At 43.3% G+C, this 17,650-nt stretch overlaps 1 protein-coding gene across 2 annotated transcripts in view; it reads left to right on the forward strand.

Annotated features, from left to right (window-relative positions):
* Positions 1 to 1,493: 1,493 nt before the first annotated feature.
* The window catches only part of RAB7A (RAB7A, member RAS oncogene family), a 31,720-nt gene continuing 15,563 nt past the window's right edge, over positions 1,494 to 17,650 (forward strand). Inside the window, exons 1-2 of one of the 2 annotated variants that reach the window (XM_073351398.1) lie at positions 1,494 to 1,629; positions 12,814 to 12,893. The gene's annotated coding sequence lies outside the window, so the exon portion shown is untranslated. The remainder of the gene's footprint in view (positions 1,630 to 12,813; positions 12,894 to 17,650) is intronic. The other variant, XM_073351397.1, reaches the window with a different exon arrangement.

The following is a 17,650-nucleotide window of genomic DNA, read 5'->3' on the forward strand; positions in this document are numbered from 1 at the left end:
CCAGCACTTTCCATCCAATAATTTCAATGCAGTTTATAAGCATGAATAAATTAAACAATGCAATCCCCCTGTGTGAAGGGTCAGTATAATTAATACCATTCAATAGATGGAGAAATTGAGGCACAGAGGAGGTGAAGATCTTGCACAATCTCACACGTCAGGGATAGAACCTAGTGTCCTGACTCCCCATCCTCTGCTCTAAAAAGCTGATCCAGCTCCTGTTGCAGTCAACATTAAGACTTGCATAAACTGCAGTGGGCTAGATCAGGCTGTGAGATCCCATTCTCACATAAACCTAGATCTGAGCCTATATAGAGAACTGCATACAAATGATGAGAGATGGGATGTAATGAAAAGCAAGTGATCACAGTGACATTTTGCACATATCTTGTTAGTTGTATGATTTTTGTTTGGATGAGATTTTGAAGGGGATAATTCTCAATTACCCAACTTGTTCACACTTCCCTGAAAAAGGTGAGATTTGAGGAGACTGAATGTGGTTGCATGCAGGCTTGGAGGAGTTTCAGTAGTTGGGGGCCCCTGTGGAGGAAAGCCTAGAGCTGATGAGGGTGGGAGACAAGCATAATGATGAGAGATGGTCATGTGGCTTGGGTGGAGTGAAAAGGGTAAAAAGGGAACAAAAAGAGCAAGTGATAGAATGAGGGGCATGCAATGTATTATTGCAGAATATAATTGTATTGCTGATGCATACATGAGACTTTCAAAGGACTGTATAAACATCAGCTAATTAACAGTGTGGATGTATCTATTTTATCCATCATATCTGTCCTTATCCATCTTTTCTATCCCACTAATCTGCCTGGTCACTCATCTATCCATGGTAGGATGACCAGACAGCAAGTGTAGAAAATCGAGACGGGGGTGGGGAGTAATAGGAGCCTAAACCATGGTATTTCTAGTGTGCCCTTAACCCCAATGACTAAAGGCTTGGTGACATAGGGAAATTCACCAGCATGCTGGTACTGCCCTAGTTATGCAGTGTAACTACCCCTGGGCGGACACATTTCGGGGTGCATCCACGTGGGCAGGGATACCACTATAGCTATGGTGGTGCGACTGCACCCCTGTAGCTGGGCCCTCAACTTCCCCCAGGCCCTTGCAAAAGCTGCAGTGGTTGCTCTTCCCGGAGGGCCAAACCCCCCCACCGCCGGAGAAGGGACGAGGAACCCCGTGCCGGGCAGGCCTGCCACAGCGGGCTGAGCCGTGCGGGGCACTGGGCCGGGACCATGCCCTCGGGCGGGCGGCTCCAGGGCACCGCGGGAACCCACGTGCCTCTCGCCGAGGGCCCAGGCCCCAGGATGTGCACGTGACACGGAGAAGGCGGGGCTGACTCCGACGCTCCACTCAAGGGCCTGGAATCCAAGATGGCCACCCAGGTGACGCCAAGACGACCGTGCTTGGACATGTGACGCGAGTCCAGCGGGCGACTGCCCCACGCCCTATCCCGTGCGTGCTGACGTCGCAGCGCTGGATGGTCCCGTGACCGGAAGCTGGCCAGGGAGAGGCGGAAGTGAAAGCGGAGAGGCTGTTGGCCCCATTAAAGCGGAGCCGAAGGGAGCGGAGGAGGAAGCGAGGCTTGGAGCAGGTGTCGCGGGGCTATTGAGTGCGGTGAGTGGCCGAGTTGGCAGGGCTGTGGGGCTCTCTTCCCTCCGGGGCAGGGAGGTGGGCCTAGGACCGTGGCCTACGGGCTGCTTCCCCCCTCGCTCGCACTGGGGCTTTGTGCGGGGGGACGACGGAGGCTGGAGGGGGTCCTCTTGGGAGGGGCTGACGGGGAGGCTGTGACTGGGCAGAGGCAGCGGGCTCTCGCCGGGGTTTGTGTTGGGGGCAGTGTGTTGCTGGCGCCGGGAGCGTCGGCCCGGCGCTGCGAGCGAAGGAGGTAGCGGAGCTCGCTCCCCGAATCGGAGCGGGCGGGGGGGGGGCAGCTGCTCTCTCCCCCTTCTCTCTCCTCCCCTTCCCCCCCCCCCCACGTCTTCTCAGCCTCGGGGAAGGCAGCCGGCTCCACCCTACTCTCTCTGAGGACGGAGAGGCAGAAGGTCCCGGTATCTAGCTCTAAAGCGAGAGGAGGGGCTCTGGGAGGCGGTGGCAGCGGGGCTCCTCCCTTGTTGGAGTAGGAGGGGGAGCGGGCCTGTGAGGGGGGGCTTTCTCTTCCCAGCTGCGGGGACTAATGGGTGGGAGTTGATGGACCCGGAAGCTTATTCCTTTGTGTCTCATGCTGTGCCAGAGGAAGGGGCTCTTCCCTGATACTGGGATTTGCGTGATTGAGAACTCACTGAGCTCGGCGTTGTGGGGCTGACAGAAGTGGCATGTATGAGGACTGAGACAGGCTTAAGAATTTCTTTCTCTCAGTCCTCCTGTGTAACAATGAAGCTTTCTTAATGCTTCAGAATCACTAATAAGAAAACTGATGTTTTGGATATAAACCTTTCCTGATCAATATGGATGCTGTAGCTAAGTTTAGTTCTTTTTTGTGGAAGAGGCTATCCCTTCAGCCTTTCTAGCTGTCTGTATTGTTCATGTGTATTGTGGTCTCCATGAAAATCAGTAAGAGCTCAATTAGGATTCAGGATGAAATTTATGATAGGAAAGGTGTGTTTGTTTTTTTCCCCCCTCTTTGGTCACACATAGCTACCATATTTTGTCATCAGATTCCTGCAAAGATTCTGGAGAGAAGAGGGGGACAGCTAGAGGCTAAGAATATGTGATCTTCATAAAGAAATACTATAATTTGCTTGAAATATTACTCAGTGGACATAATTATCTTACTAGCAGACTGCCCTTAGTATAATTAATAACAGGACAACACAGACAGCTGAATAGGCTGGCAGTTATTGTGCAAGTAACTTCTTTGCATGTGTAAAGACTGATCCAATGATAGAAAGAATTAAACTAGATGCTAAAGTGCTGTAGACTGCAATAGTATCTTATGGGGGTAAATTAAGCATGATGCAATGCTAAACTTTTTAAAATATATAGAAGTTAAGTTAATGAGGGACTTAAATATGAATGAATACCTAACTACTAGCATAATGTATTGGTTTAGCTGTATCTTAAAACAAATTCTGATCATACTGACTTGTTACTAGCTTTTTAGCTCAAGGCTAGTTAGTTGGAGTGTGTGTATACACACACACATGTCTAAAACTCTTTAAGACAAAGTGCCTTGGTAAGACATAAAAACTTGAGTCAAACAAAGGCCAGCATGTTTAACTGTCTCCCTTGCATAACTTTTTGAAAACTTTTCCTGGTGGAACAAAGCTGCTATAACATAAGGGACTGTGTGCAAACATGTCAACTGAAAACAAGGTGTCACAAATTCCTCCCGAACAAGAAGGAAGCTTTTTGTATGAGAATTATAAGGGTTAAAGACTTAAATAAGACTGAAATATCCGTTTTTATGTCACTAACAACTCTATTGCCATAATGTGTCTATAGTGAACTGCTACCAAACACTAACAACTCTTCTGTGCTATGCAAATTGCAACTCAATCTCTTACTTGATAAAGAAATGTAGATGGGGTAATAAAAAAAAGTACATAACCCAACCCGCTCTACTAGAGTATCTGAATTCATTTGTCAGGTTATGGCTTTAAGTAATTTTAGAACTAGGAGTCTTTAAGGTGCCACCAGACTCCTTGGTGTTTTTGTGGATACAGACTAACACGGCTACCCCTGATACTTAACATAGAACTCTTGTTTACAGCCAAGACAGCTAGTATTTGATTTAAATGCTTTACGTCTCAGCTTGGCCTGTGCACTTTAAGCATGGCTGTCTGGAGTGTACTAACTCTTGTTTATAATCTGTTGGAGTGAAGTTTGGTTAAAGTAGGTAGGCTACTGTGTATTCACTGTTTAAATCAGTAGTTCTGCCATGCCCTCATAGGAAGAACGCATATTCTGTCTTTCCCTTGTGACTTCAGCAGCTGACTAAACACATGACTTGCTATCAACAAACTAATAATACTTTGTCTAGATTTGGTGGATACTTTGCATTCTGAACTTTTCCTAATAAAGTATAATGCTTAAGCACTTAAAATGTAATCCCAAACTTCTCTTCCACATGCACTGTTATAGTCTAATGCCATTCCAGGCTTCTAGTTCAGAAAGGTACAAGATTGGATTAAGTTGTAAAGCCATACAACAGTCTTTAGCTTTGTCAACAAGTAATCTACTGCAACTGCGGAATCTAATATATGAAGATCTTCAGAAATTGTAATCAATTAGGATGATCAAGAAACACTTCTCAAATTCTTAAAGTACAATATAACAGATTGTTATTTCTAGAGTACTAATCTACAAAGATGCTTAAGGCAGAACACTAGATATTGTGAAGCATGGCTTAAAAATACACTAATGTAACTGGTCACACTGGAACAGCTCTGAAATAAATCTAACTAGATTCTCCACAGCTGTTGGGGTTTTTGGTGTGTTTCTTTGGTAAGTCAAAGTGGGTTCTGTAGCTCAATGCCTATTTGCTTTTGGACCATACTCAAATGTCCAAGGACAAGAGTGCTTTTGGACTCTGAACTTCAGTAGCAATTTTTATTACATCGTCTTGTGTGGACGTCTCATGTGACTACCTGTCGGGAACAAATTTATGGACAAAACTTCTTTGGGGAGAGCCCATTGTTGTGTGACACGATATAGATAGCTTCAGTTTCTAACTTGTATTAGACTCTATCTCTCCTCCTGGGGTAGAGGAGAATGTCTCTTCCTAGAAAATTAAGTTGCAGAATATTTGCAAATGTCATGCTGTGAAACTTTACCAGTCCAAAGGTAAGACACTGTAAGATGCAATTAAGTGGGGTGTACACAAGACTGCCTACTTAACTGCTATTGGAAGCAGTTGTTCTGACAGACCCAAATTGTTTTGATGTAGGTGGCCTACAAAGCCTGGTCTAAAACTAAAGATTAAGGAATAAGGCAAAGGATGCCACCATACTACTAAGATGCAAGGGAAAAAAAAACTACTGATCCTCTAGAATGGTGGTGGATTACTGTGTAGCAGGATGCCAAGAAACTTTAGCCTATAGTCAAAGCCCAAACTATACAAAAGTGCATCAGTTTAATTAAACTATTTTGGAATCTGTTGTTAAAAGGTGAAGTTTACACTCAATGTTAAAGTCCAACATAGCTATGCTGGTTATTTCCTCCTACCCAGTCATACCCCTGGCTGATAGAGCTATGCTGATCTAACCTCCAGGGTAGAGACCGATAAGAATGCCTCCACTAACCTAACTACTTTTGCTCAAGGATGGTGTTTTTACACCAACTGGAAAACCTCCCTTCAGTCAGCATAGATAGCTACGCTGCCGTAATATAGACAGTCTATACTGGCATAGTGTCTGTAGTACAGACATAACTTTTAGTCTATAACCTACAGTATATAGACTCTGGTCTAGCTCAGGCTTTTTTGCCAAAACTTTGTGTTTATCACTGGGTCCCATTACCAGTGGTAGAATTCTTTCCTAGGTCAAAAAGCTCAGGGCTGTGACTTGCAGAAAGTAACACTCTTCCCACCTCTCCCTAAAAAGCTTGTTTTCATTATGCAGCCAAAGTAGGAAACATCAAGTGCAGCTTAAATTCAGTAGCCTGTACCAAGGAAAGCATGGTGCAGACAAACACTGGAGCAGTTGCAGTTCAGGTACAAGACTCTGAATTGACATGACTGGCAGAAGCCATAGAGCATTAATGGCTGTGCACAATAAACAACCTAGCATGCATTTTGGTGGTGGTGGTAGTAGTGATCTTCCGGCGCTGGCTTTACAGTTAAAAACTGTGCCCTAATCTGCTATCCAATGGCAAAGCTTCCTGAGGAACAGGCACTTAGCATATGAAGAATACACTACTTGTAAAAACATTGACTTCAAACACAACAATATATTGGTAATCACTACTGTCAACTATTGTTTAGTGCTTTCTTTCCATCTGTGGTCTTCTAAAACAATGATCTCTTAGCCACCTGCCTCTATTGTCAAGGCTAAACTTAATTTTTTCCTGTTTAGAGAATAGCCATTTTAAATTTAGCCTGGTCAACTTAAAGATTTTCTGTCTGGTCCTGTTAATTGCATAGTTAAAACTGACAGTTGATAAAATACTACTATCTTGCAGCTAAATGCTGGAATAGGGCATCTTTAAACAGTTGGAAGCATGACTTATTGGAAGCTGAAACCTGTCATAGAGGAACAAGTACATTTCTAAACTCTGGCTAAGAAAACCTAGTCAAGACAACATACAAGCACAGGAACCAGTAGGTTTCTAAGAAATACAGACAGCATGTTTTTGTCACATGTTGGATTTTCTTCCCTGATGTTCCCTAATTCAGACATCCTTGCTGATCTTGTGCTTTTTTGAGCAAGCAGCTCTTAAGGTTCACTTTGCTGCTACATTTTCTGCTCAGCACAGATCTGCCTCAGTGATGTCATTGTTGCTGTTAGCCTAGTGTTCCTGTGAGACTGCTCTATCGCTTCTACAGCCAGGAATGAAAAGTTCTATACATGAGGCAAGCTGTTTCTCAAACAGTGCTTTTGCTAATGCATACTTGCAGTGATGGTGAGGAAAGCAAGACTTTGTCAAGGCTACAGAAATGTCAGTTTATAGCTAATCTCATGACCTTGGGTTTTGTCACTGGGGAACCTTTTCTTAGGGAGCACTAGCTATTCTCTCAGTATAATCTTCATAAATGCAGCTTTCGGTGAGACAAGATTAAAGTAAACCTTGTACAAAACTACAACATAAATCCCCCCCTACAAACTATTTGGGGATGGTAAATGAGGTCTTTTTTCCGTACATTTTTATAAGGGATGTTTTTACATTGATTACCTCTTTATGGCAACAGTTTGCCTCAAAGATGATGTAGGGATCAAAGCAGTTGAGTTCCTGTCTCACTGCAGCAGTTTGAGTAGCTACAGGCCAAGTTTCAAGTAACAGGCCTCACCATGGATAATGGAGCCACAGGGCCAGAAGATGAAACTGGCACGCTACTAGCACTGCACTTTGTGTGCGCACACTACCTGTCTTCAGCCTCTCGGACTCCCTGATGGAGTGCAGCCCTCCATGTAGCCCGATAGTGGCATCTGCCCATGCTGCTTGAAAGTTTTCAAGTCCTTCTTGCAAATGTGTTTGAACCAGAGCTTAGTCAGCCCGGTGGTCTTGGAGCATCTGCAAGTCTCCATGCAAAAGATCCTTTGGAGTGACTAATACAATATTTTATGTAGCTACACTTGTAGCTTTCTCTAGGGTTTGGGTTATATGACCCATATTTAATTAGCTATTAATACTAATAGCTGAAATATTCATCTGATTTGAGATGGGCATGCATGTTTTTTGTGAGGTTTTTTAACATTACTGACAAATGGTGGCTGTTTTCCTAGGAAAACATTACAAATTCCTTGTGGTACCAGATTTGAGTGATTAAGCTTGAGGGAGCTGATTTGGGCCTGTAAATATAAGCAGTAAGAAACTGAACTGACAAACACCAAGGCTTAATTTGGCTAGTTTAAAATAAGCATTCCTGGTAGTCTGTGTTATATAGCAGAAAGTGTTAATGAAGGTTCTGTTACAGAATATCTTACAATTTTTAAGCAGTACATTTTATACTTGTGTACTAGGCTTTAGACAGGCTGGTTTATTTGGCTTTGGAAGGGACCGGATAACAATATTTCCATTCTTATTTTTTATTGTACAAGTTCTTAGATGCAGTTAATAAATATATCTTAGTACTGTTTGACTTAGAAGGAAAAAAATCAAATGAAGAAATGGGTAGCTGCTAGTTACCTAAGAACAAGATGCCTTCTGTTATGGCTGGGTCTCAATCATTCTCATTTAGCTAAATTGAATGCTTGGTTTTGGCTTTTTGCCAGTGTCTTGCATTGGAGCACACTTCTGCTGCACCTGAGCTAGTGGGGTGAGATTAGTAAAGCTGCATAGAATTAAATTGATTTACAAAGTAAATGACTCTGAAGCTAAAGATTTCTTTTCAGTAAGAAGTTACAGCTGTCCTTGTTCTGATATGTTAATCTTATGTCACTGGACCATTTCACATTAAGTTGCTGTGGCTTGCTCCAAACCTGACTACTTTCAGGAAAAATAAGTAGGACAAATAACCTTAACTGTCAGTGTAGTAACTCTTCTGGTGTAGCTGCAGGTTCAGTTCTGTATAGCTGGCCTCCAGATCCCTTGAAGGATACAAGATTACTCTTCTGAATAAATATAGTGTCCATGTCTTCCTCTGTGGCTTCATACTGCAGTAACTCCCCTGGTTCAAGTGACCCAGAGCAGGGCTTCTCTAGAATATACACAATGCAGCAAGGGTAGACCATTTAATATCAGGGTGTGGTATCTTACTCCACAGACTGGTAGAATGAGAGGTAGACACCCAAGTAAAAAAAGCCACTGCTGCTTAATTATACATTTGTTTCCCAGACAAACTCCTTCCTCTTCTAATTAAAAAGGGTTAGAGGGAGGGGAGAACAGTGAGTAACTTGAAGGTGATGTGAAGAGGAGTCAGTGCCCTCACTTTTGTCTAGGTGTACCATGCTCATCACTGTGGATCTGAGTACCTTATTTGCTTTGGAAACACTGATCAGATCTTCTATTTCCTACCATTAGAAACCTCAGTGTTTTGTAATGCTATCTTTGAGGCTTTCTTGAAATACTCATATGTATTTGCAGCCGTCTCTTCCCTTGAAGACTCATTGGATATGCCTTTGCTAACAATAGCTTGCTTAACTCAAAGGCCTGAGTCATAAATGGAAGGAATCACCTTTATTTCTCTCTCCAGTCAGGTTTCACTTCTTAGTTGGATTCTAGTCTTTAAGATAGAGGTAGACAACCCATGCATGTCATTGGTAGGCAGGCCAGCACAGTTTTAAGACCCTCTAGGGCCTCCTTTGTAGCATAGAGGTTAAATAGAAATTTCTTCTGTCCTACTTCCACTCTTAAGGTACTATGCAGTGTTGGAAATCTAGAGGCTAAACTGGAAAGAAATCCAATTCCTTTGCAATAGATAAACACCTGTTAAACATCTCAGCAACTTTAATTCTCTGTAGTGTGAGCCTTCAACTCATAAAACTTTCCCACTGATGCTACCAGTTAATTTCTTCTAGTGAAGAAACTAGTGTTGACATGGCAGGTGGTGGTGAACACTCTATTGTCTAACGCCACCTAAACACCAGGTTTTAACCCTCATGTTGGCACTCCTGCAGCCTTGTCTAATCTAGAAAGGGATATCCTATTTTCCATGGTGGTAATACCAACTGGTATAGGCAAGACCCTAGTGATGCTCTGAGGACAACTCTAATCTAGCCTTAAGGATGGATAGGGGCTCAGTCTCAGTCATTTTAGTGTTTGGTCCTGATTCGGCCTTCCTTAGGGCTTGTCCATCTGGGCAAGTGATATTAGAATATGCTAAGGTGTGAATTTAAACCAATATAGCTTTACCTGCATAATTCTCATGTAAGTACTTATTCCAGTATGACTTTTTTGTCTCTGGGGAAGGTGTTTAAGCTGAACCAAAAAAGGCCACTCTTGTACTAGAATAAGTGCCCACATGGGAGTGATGCTGGTAAATCTTCCTGCATAGAGAACACCATTAGCAGTAAACTTGACTCACTGCTTGGTCTCAAGATCCAGAAATGCATTCAGGAAACACTTTTACAAGATGTGGGAGAAGACTTGTGGGAAGTGGAGTCACCTCAGGTACTAAGGTGAGGGGTTTTGTAGAATACCCATTGAAGCAAAAAGCAGGTATTGGGTGCATTGTGAATGGAAGATTCCACTGGCACCTGATCTCTTTAAGCGTTCTGCAGGAGGAGGAGAAAAATGCCACCACCTGGTGGCATGGCAATGTACTGAGCAAGAACACTGCTGGTGAGGCTGACACTTAACCTAAAACTTCCTAGCAGTTTATTCTGGGAACAAGGATAGGGATGGGGACTTATTTAAAATTAGCTTCCCCACTAGTTCAAGGACCTGGAGAATGGGGAAGATAATCTCTTCTCACTAGAGGTAATCCAGGAGAAGGCGCTATCAAGGACTAGGAATAACATTGGAGGAGGGGGTGGAATCCTAGCACCTTTTCCTTCTAAGCAGCTGGGGCTAGGCTTCTCATTGGGTGTTCCTCATAGGGAGAGGCAAGGGTGGGGATGGGGTATGGCAACCCTTATCTAATATCAGAGTTTGTGCGTAGCCTTGCTAAAATTGCTCATTCTGTGTACCCATCCTAAAATTGCAAAGACTCTCCCTCACCCTTGTAAGATTCTTCTCCCATCAGGGAATGTCTACGCTGCAATTGGAAAAAAAAAAAAAAAAGCACTGAGGCTTGGAGCCAAGATCAGCTGGCTTGGGCTAAGGCTGCAGGGCTAAAAATTGCAGTGTAAACATTTGGGCTTAGGCTGGATCCAGGCTTGAGACCCTTCTCTCTTCTCTTCCCTTCTCCCCCCCCCCTTGTGGGGTCTCAGAGTCTGGGCTCCAGACCAAGTCCAAACCTCCACGCTGCAATGTTTATCCCTGGAAGTCTGAGTCAGCTGACCTGGGCAATGGGTCTCTTACTGCAGTGTAGAAGTACTCTATCTTTTTGCCTCTGGCATATTCCATCTCATTGACTGAGACCTTTGAAATCTTGTTTGAAAACCCCCTGTAAAAGTTGTGCTGATAGACATCCCTTGCTGAAGAAAATCTTATATGGTGGCTTTCTTCAAAAGGAGTAGCTTTTATTGGTATTAACAAACCTAAGGATAGCAGTTGTAAATTTTTTGGATATCAGGCAAGGCTGACTTACAGCATTTGCTTTCACAGCGAGGGAGTTTCAGGTGATTAAACATGCTGAGCCCACACATGATGCTGTAATTTCAGGCTGTGCAACAGCCTGAGACAAGTACTGCTTCTATGGACACCAAAGAGAGGGAGCAATGGCAGTAGGGGAAAACACAAGGCCAGGAGGAAATAAAAATGTAATTGGCGATCTGAGTCAACATGTACAGAAACCAATCTGACAAAGGGACATCAACTTACATTATCCTGTAAACCAGCAAATTTCCCTGTTTAACTCAGTTTTTGTTTTTTTAATCTAATGTCTCAAGATTTAGTTTTTTGGGTTGGACAAGTCTGTCTAGTCAATTTCACTTCCAGGTTCAATGTTGAAATGTTTACAGTATCTCCAGTTTTTTTTCCCCCTGTCCTTTTGGATTGCAAACACTCTTATTGGACTTGAGCCTTTAGGCTCAATTTTAGATTTAATGTCCCTAAAACTGCCAAATGCTTCATTCAAGCTTTCACTTTTACACTTGTCCATAATCCATAAGGTTATGATTTTGTCACTTTTTTTAGTAAGTCACAGGCAATAACCAGAGGTTCACAGAAGCCCATGATCTGTCTGACTTTTACTAAAAATAATGAGAGGGGGCACAGCTGATTTTTTTGCGGGGAGGAATGACTAAAGCCCAAGCAGAAGGGGGGGCACAATTCCCAGCACCCTCAGTGGCTGGGCACAGAAAATGTCATGGAGATCTCTGAAGACACAGTCCATGACCTCAGACATAATCTTATCCTTAATCCACAATTTTAACAAACATGCTCTGTGGTGCAGTTTTATATTTGACTCTAAAATAACTCAGACTTTTGTGCACAGCTAATATTGACCCCCCGCCCACACTGTATTTGGAGGGCAGCAGAAAGTATAATTGAGCCATGATATAATTTTGTTTCTAAACTTTCACAACTTTGAGACTAATCACAGGTGCCACGTCCTCAAGAATTCTGTAACCTTCAAATCCTGGGTGTCAGTTACAGGGTTAACTGCACCTCTTCTCTTCTGGTTTCTTCAAGTACATCCCCCTGGGGCCTCACACTGAAGTCTCTCGATATGTAGTCACCTGATTTCCACACCAGGCTGCAGCTGCAGTCCCCTATGCATCAATGATTTTTATCTTGGCAGGTCTGACTTGTGTCTAGGACCTAGGATTCTAGTCCCCTGTGACAGTGGTGTGTAGTAATGAAACGGACTTCTTAAAGCATAGTATTTAGAAGCAAAGCATTTTGGAGAAAGTGGATCTTAAGTCAGCCTGTATGCAGGGATACTTTATCTACTTACTGTCGACCACTCCTTGATGGTCACCTGATAGGCCAACAGCCTAAAGCAGAGGTGGGCAAACTTCTTGGGCTGAGGGCCACATCTGGGTGGGGAAATTGTATGCAGGGCCAGGGCAGGGGAGTGTGGGGTGTGGGAGGGGGTGCAGCAGGGGGCTCAGGAGGTTGGGGTGCAGACTGCAGGAGGGAGCTCAGGGCAGGGAATGTGCAGGAGGGGTTCAGGCTCCAGCCTGTCACCACTTACCTAAAGCAGCTCCAGGGTGGCAGCAGCAGCACCACTCTCAGAAGTAGCCGGCATCATGTCCCTGCGTGGCCCCTGGGGGAGGAAGGGGCACAGGGCTCCATGTGCTGCCCTTGCCATGCCTAAGTACCTCCCCCAAAGCTCCCATTGGCCATGGTTCCCCATTCCTGGCCAGTAGGAGCTGCAGGGGTGGTGCCTGGAGGCAAGGGCAATGCACTAAGACCTCTGGTTCTCCCCCCCCCCCCCCCCATGGTGCCAGCCACTTCTGAGAGCAGCAGGAGGCCTATGGTAGCATGGGGGGGGCAATCCCGTGAGGCAGATCCAAAGCTCTGAGGGGCCAGATCTGGACTGCAGGCCATAGTTTGCCCACCCCAGTCTAAAGTCAGGTTTGTGTCTCTCCCCACAACCTATGCCATCTGTCTCCTCCTGAGATGGTGCTTTGACTGCTTTGTCCTCTTGATCTCTAGTCTCCTGGCCTGGCAAAGCAGCCTTGCAGCTTCTGACTGGAGCCTGGAAGTTAAGCCATTGTCCTGTAGCTCCCCCCAGTGTAAGTTGATTTTTCTATCACTATTGTGTTGTCATGCTTGCCTTTTTCTGTCAGTCCCCTGTCCCACCCCCTTCCCCCATTAAGCTAGTTTAATGTTTGTATGGGAAAGTCTAAATGTAATTTTATGAATACTATTTGTATATTTGGTATTAGATGGAACTGCTATGTATCTCTAACTTGTACACAAACATCAGTACTTGATATTTGGTATCTGGCAAATAACTATCAAAACAGAATAGTGAATAAAGTCTCTTCCTAGTAAAGCAGGAAATTAAAGTTAAATGTGTTGAGTACTAGATAAGACACCCTGCCTCAAGGAACTTACTAGATACTTGCAAGTAATTCTCTTGGGACCCTTGAAAAAGCTACGCTTTAGCATGCCTTACCCATGATGTACAGACAAACTGACACAAGTAGTTGTCCAAAGTGAAAAACCTAGTCCTGGCTCCCATCCTGGCCTCTAACTACTGGACTCCATGATCTCTTCAGGATATAATCTACTGAGAAATAACATCTTAAAGTAATGTTGTAGCCATGTTGAAAACTTGTCCCTTCCACTCACAGAAGTATCAGCTCACCCACATTGACTAAGATGACATTCCTTTAAATGTCCACAAGAAACTGGCCACTGGATTGACTTAAGATAGTGTGGCTGAATCATAAGTTACAATGGCTTCATTGCTGCATCTTTTCTGAGTATTGGCTTCTGAAACCTGGTTGGTGGAACCCTGAAGGATGTTTTACCCTCTGTAAAACAAAGCACTCCAGCAGCATGTCTTGCTATCAGCATTTCAAAAGCTGATAGGAAACTGAGGCTCTAGACTAACTGAAAATTGCAGTAATTTTAACCTTTCTCCGAAAACAAGTCCACTGATCACTTGTTGACCCATGAGGAGGAGCTGACTGGTCACATGGTGCTAGCTGCTCATTTTCAGCTGTATCTATGGGTGTCTAATCTGCAAAGAGGCTGGCTGCTCCTTGTTTCCAATTTCCTCTTTTTGGGACTGGAGCTGCCAGCTACCAATGGGCAGGGGGGGAAGAGCACACTAAAGGGAACAAAACAGATGGGTAGTAATATTTGAGGGGAGGTAGTCTTTGAAACACTGAATTAAAATGTGGCCCATATCAAATCTTAAACCCAACTTGGTGAAGCTTCTCAAATTATCAGCTTTCTCAAAACATGCTTGATTCATATTTTTGTGCTCCTGCTCATCAAGAGGTCTATCTTTGAAGTCCTAACTGGCAAAAGGACACTCAATTCTACAGAAACACACAGTCCACTTAAAATGCCATTAACACTTCCTGTAATTTGGGAGACTTAATTACTTTCATATACATCTGACAGGAAGCTGCCATCTGTTACTGCTACTATACAGATACATCTGAATGCATAGGCACCATCTGAGGTGCTGTACAAGCATAGTGAGTTCCTCAAGGATGGTACTAAATACTTAAGTGTTTGAAGAAAAGCTCAAAGTGAAGTAGTTTTGTGGTAACCATGACATAGTAAACACTTTGCTTGTTTAAGTTTAAGGAGCACTTCTGCATCCAAACAGTAGCTGTTGTTAACTGACTTAAATGTAAACTCAGGAGCCTCCGAAAGAAAGCTCTATCTTTTGGCTTTAGTTAAATGTGTAATTGTAATGGCATAACTTGTTCCATAAGGGAAACTAAGTCTAACTGTTGTAAATGATGCCTGAAGGGTACTTGCAGATGAACAGAAGGCATTTCCTTAACATGCCTGCAAGAAGTGTGTTTTGCTCTGTGGACCTCTGGACAACGTTCTCAAGGTAGCTTATAATCCATTTAAAAGTACTCTGTATGCACAGTGACTCAATAGGGTCAAGGAATGTTTGCCTGGCCAGAGATCTCTAATGCCTGAGTCATAACAGAATAAGCAAGGCTGTACCTAATGCTTAACTATGACATGCTATTCTGGGCTGCCAATTAACTGCATCCCTTACTGCATCAAATCATGTCATGTGGATCTGCTCATTCAGTTAGATTTCTTGTATTGGGCTCTCCACTTAATGGCATCAAAACTGGATTGATCATAATGGATACCACATCCTCCCCAAAACCTCTAAATGCATGGGTCAGACTAGCTGCTGTCGTCTTAACAAACAACCAGTTAATTAGTTCAATCACTAAATTTGCTTCATCTCTAAACCTTGTCTGGTTTAAGTCACACTAACCACCTAACATTGTTGCCGCAGAATTTAACCATGTGTAGTGGTAAAGGTTTGTCCTTTGACTGAACAGCTACCATCAAGTCTAGTTCTGATATCTAGTGTCAAATGAGCATCTGAACTTCAGATGTAATTTTTATTCACCAAAAGGTCACAATTTGCATTGGTTGGTATATGTTGAACCCATGGTGGACTTCACTTCCGACAGCACATTTCAGAATAGAAAAAGGCACTTCAGTTAACCCACCAAGTAGAAGTATTAAATTCCTGAGAAATTGCTTTCTTAGCTACCCAGTTAGCAGCAAAGTTATGCTGTTCTCTTGAAGTATTATAAATAGACCTCTTTCATGGGGGGAGGTGACCAGGCCTCTGGATATCTTGCCACTTCTAGGATGGAGTAGTGGGAAGTTGTCACATTTCAAGCTGAAAGAATGCTTCAGGACAATGGGTGTCTACTTAACTTAGATCTTTTATTCACAAAATCCATATGTACTCTTTCCACTTTAATTTCTCTTAAACTACTTTCCTTCATGCAGAATGTCATGACTGGTGAGTAATAGAAATCTCTTGAAGTGGATACCATCCTCTAAATGTTTAGCTCAACTTCTGAGAGGGAAAACAAAGACATTTCCCTACACTAGCCCTGGAGTGGAAGAGTTTCAGTATAAGCCTTGACTGCAAACATTTGCTTGTGAGGTTTTATTGGATCACTTACTGAAATACTAACTTCAAATAACCTGGCATAATTCCCAATTACTCTGCTACCAGGATATCTGCTGGGTCAAAGATCCCATAGTATTCCTCTACAAGAGCAGAGGTGTTCTGCTGGGCTGTTCTGGCCACATCAGCCAGGATGAATACCTGTACTGCTGTGCTTCCTAGCTAACAGCACTAATTAAATAGTGACTACCTATTACACTAGTTTCCTCTTAACTCTGTCCATTTTATTCAGAGGTATCAAAGAACACTTGTACTGTTCCATCTGCCCCACACATTATGATGGTCCTTTTTTCCTCTGCTGTTTAACACTTGCTCACCCACTATTTTGTGCATCCTAGCCACACACCTAGAACTTAAAATTTACCAGAAGATTCATAGTCAGATGGCTTAAATGCTCTTTGCCACCACTGAAGATATAGTTGGGGAGCAACTACCTTCCCTCTTTCTGTTGGCTGGCAGGGGGAGGTAAGGGTTCAAACTGCTCTGGTTCTCACCCTTGTATGATCATCTCTACTAGTAATGCCCAAGGCTATCTTTTCCACACTCTGCAGAAGGGACAAGCACTGTCCCACTTTCAACCTCAGAGCTTCCTAGCTATTGTCATGAATGTCCCTGCTACCCTGCCCTCCATTTTTGGGCTGTTCTTGGCAGTATTTTCAGTTTCTCCACACTTCTACTGCTTGGAGTGGAAAACTGACAAACTGGTAACTTTGCAGGTTGGCAACACTACAAGCAACAAAATCCCTGGGACTCTTTTCAGACCTTAAGACAACAGCAGTGCATTACTTACACAGGTCCCAATTGAAAGCTTTCCCAGGAGAGTGCTTATTCCTTGCCCTGAAGATGAACTTTTCAAGCCCCCTCATATTCTAGGGCTGAGGCTCTCAACCATTCCAGATTACTGGACCCCTTTCAGAAGTCTGTCTTACATACCCCAAGTTTCACCTCACTTAAACTAGTTGCTTATAAAAATATGAAAGTGTTACAGCACACTATTACTGAAAAATTGCTCTCATTTTTATCATAGAATCAACTTGAATATAAATATTGTGTGCAGCAGAATCAACAAAGTAATTGTATGAAATTTTAGTTTGCACTGACTTCACTAGTGCTTTTTAAGTAGCCTGTTCTAAAACTAGACAAATACCTAGATGAGTTGATGTACCATCTGGAAGACTTCTGCTTACCCCCGAGTGTATACATACCTCTTGGTGAGAACCACTGTTCTGGGGGAAACAGCCTCCTCACAGTAGTACAAGGCAGACTCATCAAACATCAGTGTGCACTACACCTGTTTGACAGTAGACTACTGTAAAGGTAACTGATTTGGATGTTTTGGGGCACTGCCATGTCTCAGCTTGTGCATCCATCCAGTTGATTATCAAGTAACTTAAGAGTGAAAGTTAGAGAGGTTGTGAGCATCTCTAGGGCATCTTTTTAATTTGTAGAGATGCATGTTTAAACAGCTGGTCCTGTCCCTGAGGACTGGAAACAAAAGGGCATAGTCACAATGGTATCGTCTCATGCTGCCTCTTGACAATTGCAGAAGAATTTCTAATAAGTTGCACTTTAAATAAGCACTTATATTTCCTCTAATGACTATTACTACAGAATGGTATATACTGATTGGAGTTGGAAGAACACAACTTCCTAGGTAACTTCTGACTCTTCTTGGGAACTATCCAACAGTTTTAGCTATAAAGCTCATCTGGCTTTTCTGAAATCAGAACTGGTAAAGACACAGCTCTGCTCCTTGCCTGGCTAGTAGGTTTGAGCTATGGGGTTTTGTTTTTTGAAGAGGGAGCACTGGGAGACTGAGAATGTAGATGCCTGGATTATGCACATTTC

This window comes from Lepidochelys kempii, chromosome 7 (assembly GCF_965140265.1).
Source record: "Lepidochelys kempii isolate rLepKem1 chromosome 7, rLepKem1.hap2, whole genome shotgun sequence".
In the NCBI taxonomy this organism is placed as follows: Eukaryota; Metazoa; Chordata; order Testudines; family Cheloniidae; genus Lepidochelys; species Lepidochelys kempii.